Raw genomic sequence first — 17,625 nt, 5'->3', positions numbered from 1 at the left:
TTCCCCTTCATGTTAGTCCCCCAGGGGATCCTACCCATCCGTTCCCTGAGGGAGTCAAAGTCTGCTTTCCTGAAGTCCAAGGTCCGTATCCTGCTGCTTACCTTTCTTCCTTGTGTCAGGATCCTGAACTCAGCCAACTCATGGTCACTGCCTCCCAGATTCCCATCCACTTTTGCTTCCCCCACTAATTCTTCCCAGTTTGTGAGCAGCAGGTCAAGAAAAGCTCCCCCCCAGTTGGCTCGTCTAGCACTTGCACCAGGAAATTGTCACCTACATTTTCCAAAAACTTCCTGGATTGTCTATGCACCGCTGTACTGCTCTCCCAGCAGATATCAGGAAAATTAAAGTCACCCATGAGAACCAGGGCATGCGATCTAGTAGCTTCTGCGAGTTGCCGGAAGAAAACCTCATCCACCTCATCCCCCTGGTCCGGTGGTCTGTAGCAGACTCCCACCACTACATCACTCTTGTTGCTCACACTTCTAAACTTAATCCAGAGACACTCAGGTTTTTCTGCATTTTCGTACCGGAGCTCTGAGCAGTCATACTGCTCCCTTACATACAGTGCTACTCCCCCACCTTTTCTGCCCTGCCTGTTCTTCCTGAACAGTTTATAACCATCCATGACAGTATTCCAGTCATGTGAGTTATCCCACCAAGTCTGTTATTCTAAACACATCATAATTCCTTGACATCATATATGTCAGCGAATGCTATTGTCACTTTATGAACTGCTCCTATTCGTAAAATTACATCTATTGTTACAGACTAACAAACTACTCAATGAGAGCAAAAAATTACCAGACACACTGGCTAATTCAGCTGCTTTATGTGGCATTTCACCCCTCACCTCACCCCGGCATGATTACTGGCATATTTTTTTCACTGATTGTTAAAATACTGGCTAATTATATATTATCAAAACTGCACATAATAGCTGAGTTTGCCTCACTGCTTATGTCTATAAAAACAAGCTGGCTGAGTCAGAGAGTCAGGCTAGTGATGAATGTGTTGCATATGTCACGCCTGTGCTAGCATTTATTTTTGCCTCCCTTTTGTGTTGCGCTCCTATTGCATTGTCCTGCTGCACAGCAAGAATGAAAGCATCTGCAAAAGGTCATGTGTTCTTCTCCGGAATAAGTACCCAATACTTCAGAACCTTGAGTCCTGGGTTATTTGAACTTTAACGACTGTGATAGAGATAATGGGGTGCTAACTCAGTTTTTTATTGGTGGCTGCTCAGCCAGTTATTTCCAAAAAAATGGCAAATCCCTGCCTCTCCCTCCATGTTGGAATGGGTTCAGCAGGCCTGGAACATTGTGATACCAATCTGCAAAGCTAGACTTTGAGAAGTCAGATAAGTCTGCACACACGTGGTCTTCTTTGGCAACCGATTTATGGAAGTACAGCTCATTGAATAGCAGTGTAGCTGGGGCAGCCCCGGTACTGGCATGGATGGAGGCACAGCTGAGCCCTGTCCATACAAACCTGCCTGAAAGCCACGGACAGGTACTGGGCAGGGCTCAGCCGCCCCGCTGCTGCTGCTGCTCACGCTCCCACGACTGTCCTGCTGTTGACACGCCCGCTCCCACGAGGAGAGCTGGTGCCAGCATGTGTACGTGAGCAGGGGAATTGCACGCCTGGCTTGTAGGGTACAGATAGCCCCATTTTCACTTTTGTGTCTAGTTAGAGTGGAGTGACCAGATGTCCCTATTGTATAGGGACTGTCCTGATATTTGGGGATTTTTCTTCTATTGGCGCCTATCCGGCCAGGGCCGTCACTCTCCGGGGCAGCGGGGAACCAGACCGCCTTGCTGCTTCTGTCAGGTGTGTCGAGGAACTAGCCTGCCTGAGCAAAGAGTTCAATAGCAAAGCCCCGGCCCTGGGTCAGGGTAGGGCAACAAACAGTCAGTAGCTCAAGGCCCTCAGGCGGGGGCTGAGCAAAGTTCAACAGCAAACCCAGGCTCCTGGCTCCGAGTGGCCTGGGAGAGGGGGAGACTGCCACCCGCAAGATGGGTGGCAGGGGGGACGCAGGCCCTCCCACTCCACTGCGCCCCAGTCCAGGGCCCTAGCAGCGGCAGAAGACCCGCTGCTGTGTCAGTGGGGTTCCTGGCCGCAACACACTGACAAAGGCTCTGGCGGTGTTGCAGCCTGACTAGGGTCGGCTGCCCCCGGGCTACTTCCTACCTCCCCCTCCAGAGGTACCTGGGTCTGGCTGGCGTCCTCTAAGGGGTCACACACCATGGGCTCTTCGGGGTAACTGGCGCTTGGTTGGCTTGGCGGCTCCTCGGGGTAACTGGCGAATGGCAAGCTGGCAGCGTCTCTGGGTTCGGGCTAGCATCAGGCTAGTCTGGTCTGGCCAGTCCTCGGGTCAGCCGCCGATCGCCATGGTCTCCCAGATGGGAGCTCTGCCACATGTGTCTGGCCTCTCCGATGGCTGTGTTTCAACTGAGCTCTGGCGTTGAGCTTTTATACTTCCGGTCCTGCACCTTGACCTCTGAGGGGCGGGCGCAGGTTTGCTGGCTCCGCCCACTTTGGCATCCAGAGAGGCTCGTCCCTCTCTGGGGCAGCGGGGAACCAGACCGCCTCGCTACAGTGCCTATTACCCCCCATCCCCTGTCCCTATTTTTCACAGTTGCTACCTGGTCACCCTAAGTTAGCATCACTCCCCACGTTTTAGTATCTTGCTGCAGCACAGACCAGTTTCAACACAGTTTCCGTTCCTAGTGAAAGGGTTTATGTACAAAATGTCCTACTACTTCCTGGCTGCAGCCTGCAACTGCCCAGTCCTGGGTTCCTTTGTTTCTGCTCCCCAGCAGGAAGTGTGTCCCAGGAAACCCAAACACTGAGTGAAGAATGTACATGAAGTGTGGCATCTCTACATGTCCTGGAGGACAAATAGCACATGTATCTCATGCACGTGCATAATGCTGCAATGCTTGGGTTGCTGGCGTTGCAAGCAAATTCTTCTTTTCCCTTAAAAAGCTGTTTCCATCTTAATTTTTTAATTAAAAGGAAACATTTCTATTGGCCTTCTGTTTTGTACAAGCTGGGTGAAACAAACCCTAAAATCAGGAGTTAATGGGACATGACAGTGTTCCTATTAACTGTTTCATTGTATTTATTTAATAGTTCGTAATTAGAGTAATATGCAACATCCCAAGAGGGTGGAAATTATCCATTCTCTGGCAGCAGGCTGGGAATTGTTTAAACATGTTGGCTTTTATATTCAGCTATCACTATTCAGAGAGAGATATAGTACTTCCAAAAGCGCACAACCTATAATTACCAGACCTGACAGTTTTGTTTTCTGCTTTGAACAAATTGAAAAAAATGTAGAAAAACTAAAAATTCAAAGAGCTCAGATTATGGATACTCTTTCAGAGAATGGCTTATTCCATGTGACAAGGTGCTTATTTTACCAACTATAGTATTTGAAATAAATATTGGATATTTCTTCTGAATCTACTATGAACAGATTTTACACCTGAATCTGAAACTATTGTTAGCTTTTAAGTAACTTAGTGCATCCTTAATGTTAGAAAGATTAACGATTGCTGCCATGTGATAGGTTTTTCGTTGCCCACAGCGGCAGAGGAAGTTGCATGGGTTTTCCCTTAATATCCTGCCCTAATTCTGTGGAAGCCAATTGTTCTTTTTGTGTGTTTAAAGGAGATTGACACACTTTGTGAGTGCAAGTAATGCACTACACAACTACCACAAACATGGCCTGGTTGTTAGGCCTCAGGAAATTCACCTTGCAGTCAAAGATTTAAAACCTTTGGAACTGTTCTTTGTAGTAAATGACATGGGGGACCTATTTAAACAATCAAGTTTGTCCTTACACAGTCTTCCTGTTAGCTGTTAATGTGAAAGAAAAGAATTGTAATTTTTTATCTGTGCCATCCCTGTTTTCCCTATTATTGTAGATTTGCATTAAAATGGAATATATTATATTCCATACAAAACCACTGTTCAAATGATATTTGTTAAGTGAAGTACTAAAGTAAGGAAATGTCATATTTAAGGTTACGCATAAAACTGTAACTCTGCCTCCTTGTGTATCAGGATTGCAACACAAACAAAGGAAAATAGGAATTGCCATACCCTATCAGATTAGTACCTTGTCTTTGAAAGTGGACGGTACCAGATACTTCAGAAGAAGATGCAAGAAACCTCATAATAGACAATTTAATAAACAGACCTAATAAACTAATTTATCATTGAGTGATTGGCTTGTGCCGTAAGCAAATGGGTTTGTATCCTTAATTATTTTTAATCCTATATAATGTTGTGGATGTTCTCACTGTCTGTACAAACATCTAATCTTTTTCCAAATCCTCTACTAAGTTGTTGTCCCCCATGGTGTCTTGTGGCAATGTCTCCTTGCTTTTGCATTCTGAGAGATAGTAAATAGAAATTCCTGACTTACCTTCTCCCTACCATTCATTATTGTATATACTTCTTATGTCTCCTCTTATTCACTCTCCTCTCTAAATTAAACAGATCCAATCTTTAAAAACTGTCTTCATATGGATTTTTTCCCATACTTTCAATCTGTTTTTGAACTCCTCTATCTCTGCTTTATTTTAACAGTGATTTATATAATGACATCATAACATTGTCAGCTTTATTTTCATCCCATTCTTTATACATCTCACATTTGTATGCTTTTATGACTGCCACTGTGCGTTAGGCAGAGGCGTTTATTTAACAACATGCAATGACATTGATGTCTTTTTCCTGAGTAGTGACAGTTAATTTAGGTCCCAGCATTTGCAAATATGAAAATCTACGGCTGGGTCCAGAAATTAAAAATAAAGAAATAAACCTAGATATATTAATTGACCAGAGAATATTAAAAAATACATAACAAAAAGAGACTTTTCTGTGATTCATGGCTCTGAAATAAAAGTAAATTAGCACTGGAGGAAAATAGAGCCATAACTTCAGTTGAAATAAATCTGTGTAGCGCTGTTGAAGTCAGTGACTGAGGATCTGGACAGTAATGTGCATTCAAAGTAGCCACTTACAACTCCATTCATCTGGAAGCAGTCTGGAGAGCAATAGATCTGCACCATAAAAACAAGACACAGTTCATTAATAACAACATCTAGGTCTTCTATAGTGCTTTTCATCATTCGATCCTAAAGCACTGTACAAAGGACGGTCAATATTTTTATTGCCATTTTTGTCTACAATAATAACACACTGAATACAGTAACTGAGGAAAATAATGCTCACCTCTATTAACTCTTACATGACTTGACATTTGTATAGTGATGGAGCTTCAGCTAACGGGCTAAACCTAACCCCTTAGATTAGAGGTCTGGGTTGGAGGAGTCTGGCCCCCACTGCCTTGCACCCAGGAACTTGAATATAATAAACAATAGTCTCAGCATTTCAGCCTGCTAATGGGAAAATTCACATATGAAAATCAACCCTCTAATTGATGTCTAAAATACAAACACAGCATGTAATGTTTAATAAAGAGTAAGGTCCCGATGCAGCAAAGCACTGAAGCACATGCTTGACTTTAAGCATGAGTAGCCCCACTGAACCCCTGGTGACTAAAGTCAATGGGGCTACCACATGCTCAAAGATTAGCACACACTTAAGTGCTGTGCTGGCTCAGGCCCTGAAAGAGCATGTGGAAGTGTCTGTAATGGGCTTTACAGGCAGTCAGGCTGATCATATCCCCACACAACCGCCGGAACTGACAGGGGTGGAGGCATGCACCCAGAGCTGTGATCAATAAAGAGAATAAGCTTAGCTATAAAGGAGGCAGAAAGGCTTGGAATAGCAGACGGACAATAGCGCCATGTAAGGCTGCCTCTAAGAAACTGACAAGCAGAAAAAAGATAACTGTGAGCCCTGGAGTGTAAGGGCTGATAGACTCAATTCAGGTTAAGAATGTATGGACCGGTCTAATTGTAGGTGGATTGAAGGGGACCGGTTAGGAGAAAGCTGGGAACCCTAGAGAGACCGCACCAAGAATAGCTGACAGCGTCTTTCCTCTCCTGTCAATGCAACCCAGTGACTCCCCTTTTCTTCAACTTCTATTGTCTGCCTTTGTCGGGTAGATACTTTGCTGTTAGGAAAAGTGGCATGCCAGTATCTTCTGCAGTCACCACGCACGTCTGCTTTGGTGTGAAGGTGTAGTACTGGTGCATGGGAGTGTAGGAGGCTCACGCTGGGCCAACAGACGGATAGCTGAAACACTCTCCTAGACCCTGCATTGCAGAGAAAATTTAATTCAGGAAATCACCCATTAAAGACATTCCTCCTGGGCCAAACAGAGTGTCAGCAAGTATTATAATAATGGTCTCCGTCACTTGTATACACTTTATGCTTGGAGAAAAGGAGGACTTGTGGCATCTTAGAGACTAACACATTTATCTGAGCCTAAGCTTTTGTGAGCTACAGCTCACTTCATCGGCTGCATGCAGTGGGTAACGGTTGACACTGAACTGATACTCTCTCTGGGTTTTCAGTAGATGATGGGAGTCAAGGAGCTGTTCCCCCAGCTGTTGATGGAGAAGTAGCGGCGTAAGTGTACACATATTGCCCATGCAGTGTGGATGTGTTAATGTGCTTTTTCCTCCGTCCCTGGAGCACTGTAGCAAAAGAATGGGGCCATTGATGGGACTCATGTGCCTAATACAATTCAGGAACCCTAACCATGCAAATCCCTCAATAATTTCCTGTGCATTGTCAAGCTTTATGACCCATGATACCAGCAGCTTCTTTATTGCACCGCACACACCTCCATGATGACAGTTAATCTACCAATACCAAACTGGTTAGTTACTAACTGTTGGCAACCGGGAGAGTGAGTTTCCAGATGACAATGGCTATACGCTTCTCTATATCCAGGGGAGCTCTCATGCTGGTATTCCCTTGCTGCAGCTCCGGAGGGAGGTCCGTGCAGATCTCTAGGGAAGTGCCTTTTGTCATCATTCTTGTGCCAATGCTGGCATCCCAGGACTACTGCATCACTATCTTTTTCCCACCAGTCGGTGCTAGTTGCCTGAGTCCAGAAACAGCGCTCTGTGGGGTGAAGCTACCCCAGGAAAAGTTACCCAAAAGTAGCTGCTTGATTTCCTCCTCCTCCTCTATTGAAATTGGCTCAGCAGCATCTCGGCTGGCTTCCAAAGCCAAAGCCACATAGATGTGTGATTGCAGCCTCTGTATATTAGTGATTGTCAGGGTTGTGGGGTACATCAATAGCTCGTCCCTCCATGCTGGCTGACAGTAGTTTAAAAATGGCATTGGCTCACAAAAGACAAATGAACTACTGGGGTGTCAGGAGAGGAATCATGGGAATTTATTAGTTTGACCCCAAATCCCAGAATTACAGTGGCTTCCAGTACCTACCTTGGGATACCCACCCCACAATGCACTGTGAGAAAAACCTGAGAAAGTAAAGATCCCAGTCCAGAATGCCATGGAATTCATGCATGCTGAGGGTTTATTATGAAAAAAGACAGTGCCTTATGTATGCACTGATTCAGAGGGAAGGAGGTACAAGCTGGCCGTGTGGATGCAATTATTTGGAATAGCTATTCTGCAACATTTGTACATACGTCCCCCGCACAGACAAGCCTTAAGTGCCTTCCAAGTGTTTATGGATTTATCCTCACAACACTTCCCGCTTCCTGCCCCCTGCCCCCGGTTAGGCAAGAAAAGTGTTAACCTCCATTGTACGGAGAGAAAGCTCTGATAGAGTGATTAAGGGACTTGCCCAAGGTCACAGGGGAAGTCTGTGATAGAGCAGAAAATTGAACCCAACCTCCTGAGATTCAGTCCAGTGCCTTACTCATAAAGCCATCCTTCCTGTCTGTCCAAGATGATACAGACTATTCTGACACCATGCACAGTTCTGTATTACAGCACACAATGAAAAGGCACAACTTGCTGGAAGAACTGTTTTATTCCCACTGCCTGACAGCACTCACTGGGAACTGAATCCTCTTCTTAGTTATATTGGGAAAACTCCATAATACCATTGATCTACACCAGTCTAACTGAGAAAAGAATCTGGACCACAGAGCCTTGAAAGCAGGGATATTGCTCAAGAATGAATGAAAATCAACATATAAAAGCCCTAACCAGATCAGTACAAAAAGACTGCTGGCATATTTCAGGCATAAAGTTCTGGATGTCACGTTTCAGGAAAGATGTGGACAAATTGGAGGAAGTCCAGAGAAGAGGAACAAAAATGATTATGGGTTTAGAAAACATGACCTATGAGGGAAGATTGAAAAAAATTGTGTTTGTTTAGTCTGGAAAAGAGAAGACTGAGAGGGAACATGACAACAGTTTTCAAGTACATAAAAGGTTGTTACAAAGAGGAGGAGGAGAAAAATTGTTCTTAACTTCTGAGAATAGGCCAAGAAGCAATGGGCTTAAATTGCAGCAAGGGAGGTTTAGGTTGAACATTAGGAAAAGCTTCCTAACTGTCAGGGTGGTTAATAACTGGAATTAATTGCCCAGGAAAGTTGTGGAATCTCCATCATTGGAGATTTTTAAGAGCAGGTTAGACAAACACCTGTCAGGGATGGTCTAAATAATACTAATTTCCAGTCCCCTGCACTCATGGTAGAACTAGATGACCTCTCAAGGTCCCTTCCAGTCCTATTATTCTATGATAAAGCCACCTTTGCCATATTCTCCCAGGCACTGTTTCTCTATTAAGCAGAATTCAGTCAGAATAGAGAGGATGCCTCTTCCAGTTAGGAAAAGAAGAAAACACAGTTGAGCCCTGAATGAGAAAAAAGGGATGCTCATTCTATCTAGTGCTAACACCCTGAAGTTTCCTCCTAGTGGCTAGAATCCTCAACCCACCCCCACCCAATGCACAAATCCCCCTCCTCTGTGTTAATACCTCTTCTTAAAACACCCAAGTCCCATATTCCTGTTACCATACTCTCCCTCTGTCTTCTGACAGCTGCTATAGTGCATTGTGTTGTCAATATTAAGTTTGATTGAATGCTTTTCCATTTCTTTAACACAGACAGAGGTTATTGCTTAATTAGATAATTAACAGAATCAATACAGCATTGATTGGTATTCACATTAATATTTAATTAAATAATAGCTTATTTCTTTCTGATTGTTCCATGATGGTGTGGCACATCCAATTTGGTTCACAGTTCAGAGCTGGTGTGATGCAGAAAACATAAAATTTAGGCCCAGCATGCTGCAGAATAACTGGCATGGGGCCTTGCTTCTAGTGGATAAAATAAACTGAGATTACAGTTATAATTTGTGTAGTTTTTAAAATAGGGATTTATTATTTATCTACTGCAGGGTGATCGTTAGGTCACATAAAACCATCCACACAGCTCACTGTTAAAAACTTTTTGGTGTGTGTATGTGCACCTGAGTATCAAGGCAATAACTTGTTTTAGTAACCACAGCAAGAAAATGCATTCATATTATCAATATTAAAATTCCAACCCATTCATCAGCATACTCAAGTAATTGAGTGAGACTCTTACCAACACAAAACTAATGCATCTGAAGTTTGCCAGTGTGTTTTCTTAGAGAGGATTTTATGCAAATAAATAAAGAAAGAAATAAATAAAAAATCCAAAATAGGGCTCATATAAATGGGAAGTTCATCTTGGGAATGGCTTGGCAAGTTGGCAGGGAAAAAATAATAATAGGGATGAAATTTACTTTCATAATTCATTTTAAATTAAAGCATAAAAGCTTGGGACATGCACTTTCAAACAAATCTGCCACAGGAGCTGATTAGCATCTTTGGAGGAAAAAACCCCTTTTCTTCGATAATTCAGTCAATGCATGATAATTAATGTATTTAAATGTGTGCCTTTCCTTAAGGGCGGATACTATGTTAGCAATTAAGGCTTTTGCAATTTCTGCAAAGGAAGCTGCATCTCATTACATAGTATTCTAGAATCACATTAGCCTTTCATAAAGAAACTAGTTATCTTGTTTATGGATTCTTGAGGGTACAGAGCTGGGAGCATTAAGTATTTATGCAAACACTTGAAAGTACAATGCTGGGAACGTGAGTTGCTTTTTTTGCCATTTTCATGAAACAAAGTGGTTTTGGTTCATACACAACGATATAAATGTCTGATGAAAGCAAACTAATGCTCCATTTACAAAAATAATTTCCTGACTACCAGATCCTGCCACCCTTAGTGAGTCTTAACTCAGGCACAACTCTAGCACTTAGTATATGTCCCCGAACCAATATTTTGCTGCTCAGGGTTCACCATAAGTAAATGTCAATCACTGAAAAAAAGCAAGTCATTGACATGAGACAAAATTAAAGTTAAAAATTAATATCATGGATCTGAAATCTTCACTTTAAAGGAAGGGTGGAAAGAATACAATTACATTACAATGTTCAAAGAGCGTTAAGCATCTCACTTCAGTTCACAAAAATAATGGAAATTCAGATGAGATTTTCAAAAGGCTTCACAACGGGCCTAACTCTACTCTGAGTCAAGGAAATAGGAGTTTTACTGTTGACTCCAGTGGGGGAAGATTTAGATCAGTGTTGAGACCAGTAGCAATCTCAACCTCAGAGTTTTGTCTTTAGTTCACCCATGCACACTGCAGATCTCTTAGAACTGTATCTGAATGATATCAAGCAGGAAAATACGACTGTGAAAATAATTGATACAGAATGGCCAAATCCATCCTAATTTAGACTGGGGTTGGGTTTTTATGTGCTCACAAACATCAGCACAAGTTTATGAATGATTAACAAACCTGGGCTACGGTTTGTGTATGTACACTTCTCCTGCTCCTTCCATTTGCCACAGGTATCTTCTGTGGTGCCCGTCAATCCTTGTAAGCAATCCCGCACCACAGAGTTGTGAGAACACAGAAATTATACTATGGTTGCAGCTGGATGCTACAAGCCGGGACCAAGAGACACTCCGTAATTCCTAGTGTGGTGGCTAGGGGATCTCTGCTCAAGGGTGACACAGGCAGGATTAGGGGACATGTGCCCTATTGTGCAGTTCCTAGGGAACTAATCAGGGTTTTCGAGCTACTATGATAGGGATTTATGGAAGACCTCTCATATAGTGCCTGATCCACCATCCATTGATGATATAATGTTGGCATTTCCTGATTTTAGGTACGTCACAGTTTAAGATTCTTTTAAGGTTTTTTTTTAAATGAAGTTTTCAATATTTTAAAAGCAAATAACAAAAAACCGAAATTTTTTGAAGTGGAACAATTTGTTAGACATCCTCAGATCACTGTGCCCTGAACCAGATGCACATTCAGTGATCTGGGATTTCCTATTCAAGGAGACAAGGACTCCTTTCCTCATTCCATGTATTAAGAGTTTTGTCTCATTCCACGCGCAACTTCAGAGACTGAAAATTTCAATTCTCTTAATCATGCTTGTGCAGTGCCGATAGAATGTTGGGAGCACAAAACTCAGCTCTTTTGACCTCAATCAAATAATCCTTCAAAATCAGTGGAGAGACTCCCATTGACTTCAATGGGCTTTGAATCAGGCCTGTTTTGGAGAGTGAGAATGTGTTTTTTATATCCTTATAAAGTGGCCAAATTAAAGGAGATTTTTACCAAATCACTGAATGGCATGTATCGAACTCAGATGCCTTCTCTGTATCAATTTTTAACCTTTAATCCCATCCTTCCAATGGGCTAGAATTGTTTGGGTTTTTTTTAACGTCTCACTTTTTTAAAAATAATGCAAGGTATATTTTTTCCATTCTCTTTGTACTTAAAAAAAGTGATGGAACAATTTTTTTTTCAAATTATCTATTAACTCTCCCCCTCACCCTTTCTATTTTGACAAACTTATATGCAACTGTGGAAGGGAATGCTTAGGGCAAAAAAACCTGAAGTTGATGATGTACTCTCCTGATAGAATATATCTCTCTTCTGAAAAAAACAGTCATCTTTAGTTCAAAATATACTTTTTTATTTAAAAAAAGCTTCTTAAAATTCAAGTAAAATGTTTTTGTAATCTGCAACACATCAGGAGAGAAATAATAGTAACTGGAGTTGGCAGAATAATAAAAATAGGATTTCATGAATAAAAATGCCAAATTCAGTTCAGTGTAATTTGTTATTGGCCAAATATTCATTAACAAGGATAGGTATATGTGATGTTTTTGTCAATCATGAAACTTTAACAAATTTCAGCACGAATAATTATTTTGTCTGCAAGTTCAAAATGGAAGTACCTAATTCCCTGTTTGCTACTTGTCACTCTGTTGTTTAAAAAGTTTCAAAGCTGTCCTATCAGGGTGGAGAAGAAATAGTACATTTGGATGAAGTTAATGGGACATCACAAATAATGAAGAGTAAACACTAAATAGTCCAAGTGACATATCTGGAACAACCCAAAGATGAAAATGTGTTTGTTCAAACTATTTATAAGTAGGTGGTATACTTGGTCCTGCCTCAGCCAGGGGGTTGATCTGGATGACCAAGGTCCAGCCCTACCTTTTCTTTAATTCTATGATTCTATTCAAATAATACTTATGAATAACAAATACATCAGCAGAAATCAGCATCAGTTTGTGGACCACATAAAAATAGGAAAAAAGAAAAAAAAAGTATGAGGCCCTGATCCTGCAAACAGTTAAGCACATAAATAATTTTATCCATGGAAAGAAGCCTGTTGACATCAACTTTACATGTGTAAAGTTATTCAAGTGCTTAAATGTTTGCAAGACCGGGTTCTAAATTTGCAATAAATATTCACAACAAAGAACCAACTCTGATGATATTACTTTATTCTATAGTTCACAAATATATAAATTCCATATTCCTTACACAGCACAGTTGGTTTTCCTGCATAGATATCCTGGGTCAGTTCTCCTAAGATTTGAGAGAAATGCATAAGAGGAGGGTTTCTCTTAGTTACGATGAAGTAATTTTCATATTGTATATAATTGCGTTTTGTGCCTGTATTTGCTTTTCCCTTTTACAGTATGTAATCAATTTACTTTTTATAGTCAGATATTTTTATTTAGTAAATGGGAACTTTATCATTATATAGCCGCTGTGTATCAGACCTTACTTTCCTAGGAGGTCAGAGCAGTTGCTGGTTTTCCCTGGGAAAAGCTGATGGCAGATGGCTATTGATTTGGGTATTTGCCTGCTTTTGCCTCTGCTTACAAAAAGCCAAGTAATTTTCAGCATTCACTCCTTTGCTTCCTCATCCACAAACACTTGCTTGTCACCCAGGGAAGGTGAGGTTAGACATGGATTCTCATCCGTTACCAGGGAGATCAGTGGTGCTATGTACTGCAGTTCACACACCCTACTGTAGATTGACACCTCCTTATCACCATGGAAATAAACAATCATCCACATCCCTTTTAACCTGCAAAAGTCTGTCCATAATGAGAACTGGCAATGCATGATTTCTGGTGGATGGTACATTTTAACTTCACCTAATCACTGAAAAATCAAACTGATTAATCAGCATGGATTCCCACTGGGATGATGATGTGAGGTAAAGGACGAGATGATGCCTGTTGCTCATTGGTATTCTGAGTGACTTTACATAGACTGAATAATCCACTTTGACAGGCTACTTCACATATTATGGGCTGGCAGCAGCCATTTTAACTGCATCGCTGCAGTATAATAAAAGACTGTTATTGACTTGCAACCAGTGTATTCTCTTTCTGTGACAGTCTTCTTACGTTCCAAACCCAGGACTGGAGAAATCAGCTGCCCATCTAGCTGTGGTGCTTAACATGGGGAGCATTATACTGGTATTCCATGGACAGCGGGGGCTTCCAGTTCAATCCCAGTGCAATCCAACGTGTTTGTTTTAACCGACAAAGCCCTTTGTGATTTAGATTCTGCGGCCTAAATTTTCAGATCTGACTAACCATTTTGGGTGCCTACATTTTTGACTGTGCAACCTGAGCCATCTTAAAGGGGTCTGGTTTTCAGAAGTGCTGCATACCAACCTGTGGACTCTCAGGCCCCCTTAAAGGTGTGTCAATTTTGTGAACCCCAAAATGGAGGTGCCCAAGAACCACGCATCACTGCTGAAGATGTAGCCCATTGCATCTGGGAAACTGTCTTTCCCTCTGAGATGAGCTGGAACACTTGAGCTGACAGTCCTTAGTCTGGTATGTATGTGGGCTGTGGACAGTGCATTCTGACTGAAGGGACCTTGGTCCTGGATTTTAGTTGCAGCCTTGTGCCCTGTGCTGTACTATAAATTCCAAAATCTGCCTCTGGGCAGAATAAAGGAACTACTAGCCCTTTGGATGTATTAATACAAACAAAGAATCTTTACAATAAGAATAATTCTACATTCATAGAATTGGTTTGTTTAGAAACCTGGAAATCCAAGACCAGTATTGGGACTGTTGGGCTTCCAGTTGGTTTTCTTGTTGGGCTGTTGCTGGTCTCACAACTGCATAGGGCATTATATTCTTGCCAGCAAATTAAAAAGGTATGGATTGGATGAATGGACCATAAGGTGGATAGAAAGCTGGCCAGATTGTCGGGCTCAACGGGTAATGCTCAATGGCTCGATGTCTAGTTGGCAGCCGGTATCAAGCGGAGTGCCCCAGGGGTTGGTCCTGGGGCCGGTTTTGTTCAACATCTTTATTAATTATCTGGTTTCAGAGTAACAGCCGTGTTAGTCTGTATTCGCAAAAAGAAAAGGAGTACTTGTGGCACCTTAGAGACTAACCAATTTATTTGAGCATGAGCTTTCGTGAGCTACAGCTCACTTCATCAGATGCATACCGTGGAAACTGCAGCAGACTTTATATATACACAGAGAATATGAAACAATACCTCCTCCCACCCCACTGTCCTGCTGGTAATAGCTTATCTAAAGTAATCTTCAGGTTAGGCCATTTCCAGCACAAATCCAGGTTTTCTCACCCTCCACCCCCCCACACAAATTCACTCTCCTGCTGGTGATAGCCCATCCAAAGTGACAACTCTTTACACAATGTGCATGATAATGAAGTTAGGCCATTTCCTGCACAAATCCAGGTTCTCTCACTCCCTCACCCCCCTCCAAAAACCCACCCCCATACACACACAAACTCACTCTCCTGCTGGTAATAGCTCATCCAAACTGACCATTCTCCAAGTTTAAATCCAAGTTAAACCAGAACATCTGGGGGGGGGGGGGTAGGAAAAAACAAGAGGAAATAGGCTACCTTGCATAATGACTTAGCCACTCCCAGTCTCTATTTAAGCCTAAATTAATAGTATCCAATTTGCAAATGAATTCCAATTCAGCAGTTTCTCGCTGGAGTCTGGATTTGAAGTTTTTTTGTTTTAAGATAGCGACCTTCATGTCTGTGATTGCGTGACCAGAGAGATTGAAGTGTTCTCCGACTGGTTTATGAATGTTATAATTCTTGACATCTGATTTGTGTCCATTTATTCTTTTACGTAGAGACTGTCCAGTTTGACCAACGTACATAGCAGAGGGGCATTGCTGGCACATGATGGCATAAATCACATTGGTGGATGTGCAGGTGAACGAGCCTCTGATAGTGTGGCTGATGTTATTAGGCCCTGTGATGGTGTCCCCTGAATAGATATGTGGGCACAATTGGCAACGGGCTTTGTTGCAAGGATAAGTTCCTGGGTTAGTGGTTCTGTTGTGTGGTATGTGGTTGTTGGTGAGTATTTGCTTCAGGTTGCGGGGCTGTCTGTAGGCAAGGACTGGTCTGTCTCCCAAGATTTGTGAGAGTGTTGGGTCATCCTTTAGGATAGGTTGTAGATCCTTAATAATGCGTTGGAGGGGTTTTAGTTGGGGGCTGAAGGTGACGGCTAGTGGCGTTCTGTTATTTTCTTTGTTAGGCCTGTCCTGTAGTAGGTAACTTCTGGGAACTCTTCTGGCTCTATCAATCTGTTTCTTTACTTCCGCAGGTGGGTATTGTAGTTGTAAGAAAGCTTGACAGAGATCTTGTAGGTGTTTGTCTCTGTCTGAGGGGTTGGAGCAAATGCGGTTGTATCGCAGAGCTTGGCTGTAGATGATGGATAGTGTGGTGTGGTCAGGGTGAAAGCTGGAGGCATGCAGGTAGGAATAGCGGTCAGTAGGTTTCCGGTATAGGGTGGTGTTTATGTGACCATTGTTTATTAGCACTGTAGTGTCCAGGAAGTGGATCTCTTGTGTGGACTGGACCAGGCTGAGGTTGGTGGTGGGATGGAAATTGTTGAAATCATGGTGGAATTCCTCAAGGGCTTCTTTTCCATGGGTCCAGATGATGAAGATGTCATCAATATAGCGCAAGTAGAGTAGGGGCTTTAGGGGACGAGAGCTGAGGAAGCGTTGTTCTAAATCAGCCATAAAAATGTTGGCATACTGTGGGGCCATGCGGGTACCCATAGCAGTGCCGCTGATCTGAAGGTATACATTGTCCCCAAATGTGAAATAGTTATGGGTAAGGACAAAGTCACAAAGTTCAGCCACCAGGTTAGCCGTGACATTATCGGGGATAGTGTTCCTGACGGCTTGTAGTCCATCTTTGTGTGGAATGTTGGTGTAGAGGGCTTCTACATCCATAGTGGCCAGGATGGTGTTATCAGGAAGATCACCGATGGATTGAAGTTTCCTCAGGAAGTCAGTGGTGTCTCGAAGGTAGCTGGGAGTGCTGGTAGCGTAGGGCCTGAGGAGGGAGTCTACATAGCCAGACAATCCTGCTGTCAGGGTGCCAATGCCTGAAATGATGGGGCGCCCAGGAGTTCCAGGTTTATGGATCTTGGGTAGTAGATAGAATATCCCAGGTCGGGGTTCCAGGGGTGTGTCTGTGCGGATTTGATCTTGTGCTTTTTCAGGAAGTTTCTTGAGCAAATGCTGTAGTTGCTTTTGGTAACTCTCAGTGGGATCATAGGGTAATGGCTTGTAGAAACTCGTGTTGGAGAGCTGCCGAGCAGCCTCTTGTTCATATTCCGACCTATTCATGATGACAACAGCACCTCCTTTGTCAGCCTTTTTGATTATGATGTCAGAGTTGTTTCTGAGGCTGTGGATGGCATTGCGTTCCGCATGGCTGAGGTTATGGGGCAAGTGATGCTGCTTTTCCACAATTTCAGCCCGTGCACGTCGGCGGAAGCACTCTATGTAGAAGTCCAGTCTGCTGTTTCGACCTTCAGGAGGAGTCCACCTAGAATCCTTCTTTCTGTAGTGTTGGTAGGGAGACCTCTGGATGATGGGATTAATTGCACCCTCAGCAAATTTGCAGATGACACTAAAATGGGGGAGAGGTAGATACGCTGGAGGGTAGGGATAGGGTCCAGAGTGACCTAGACAAATTGGAGGATTGGGCCAAAAGAAATCTGATGAGGTTCAGCAAGGACAAGTGCAGAGTTCTGCACTTAGGGATCCCATTCCCATGCACTGCTACAAGCTGGGGACCGACTGGCTAAGCAGCAGTTCTGAAGAAAAGGACCTGGGGATTACAGTGGATGAGAAGCTGGATATGAGTCAGCAGTGTGTCCTTGTTGCCAAGAAGGCCAATGGCATATTGGGGGTGTATTAGTAGGAGCATTGCCAGCAGATCAAGGGAAATGATTATTCCCCTCTATTCGGCCCTGGTGAGGCCACATCTGGAGTACTGTGTCCAGTTTTGGTCCCCGTACTACAGAAGGGATGTGGAC

This window comes from Eretmochelys imbricata, chromosome 14 (assembly GCF_965152235.1).
Source record: "Eretmochelys imbricata isolate rEreImb1 chromosome 14, rEreImb1.hap1, whole genome shotgun sequence".
Classification (NCBI taxonomy): Eukaryota; Metazoa; Chordata; order Testudines; family Cheloniidae; genus Eretmochelys; species Eretmochelys imbricata.
This window is presented reverse-complemented; position numbering follows the sequence as displayed.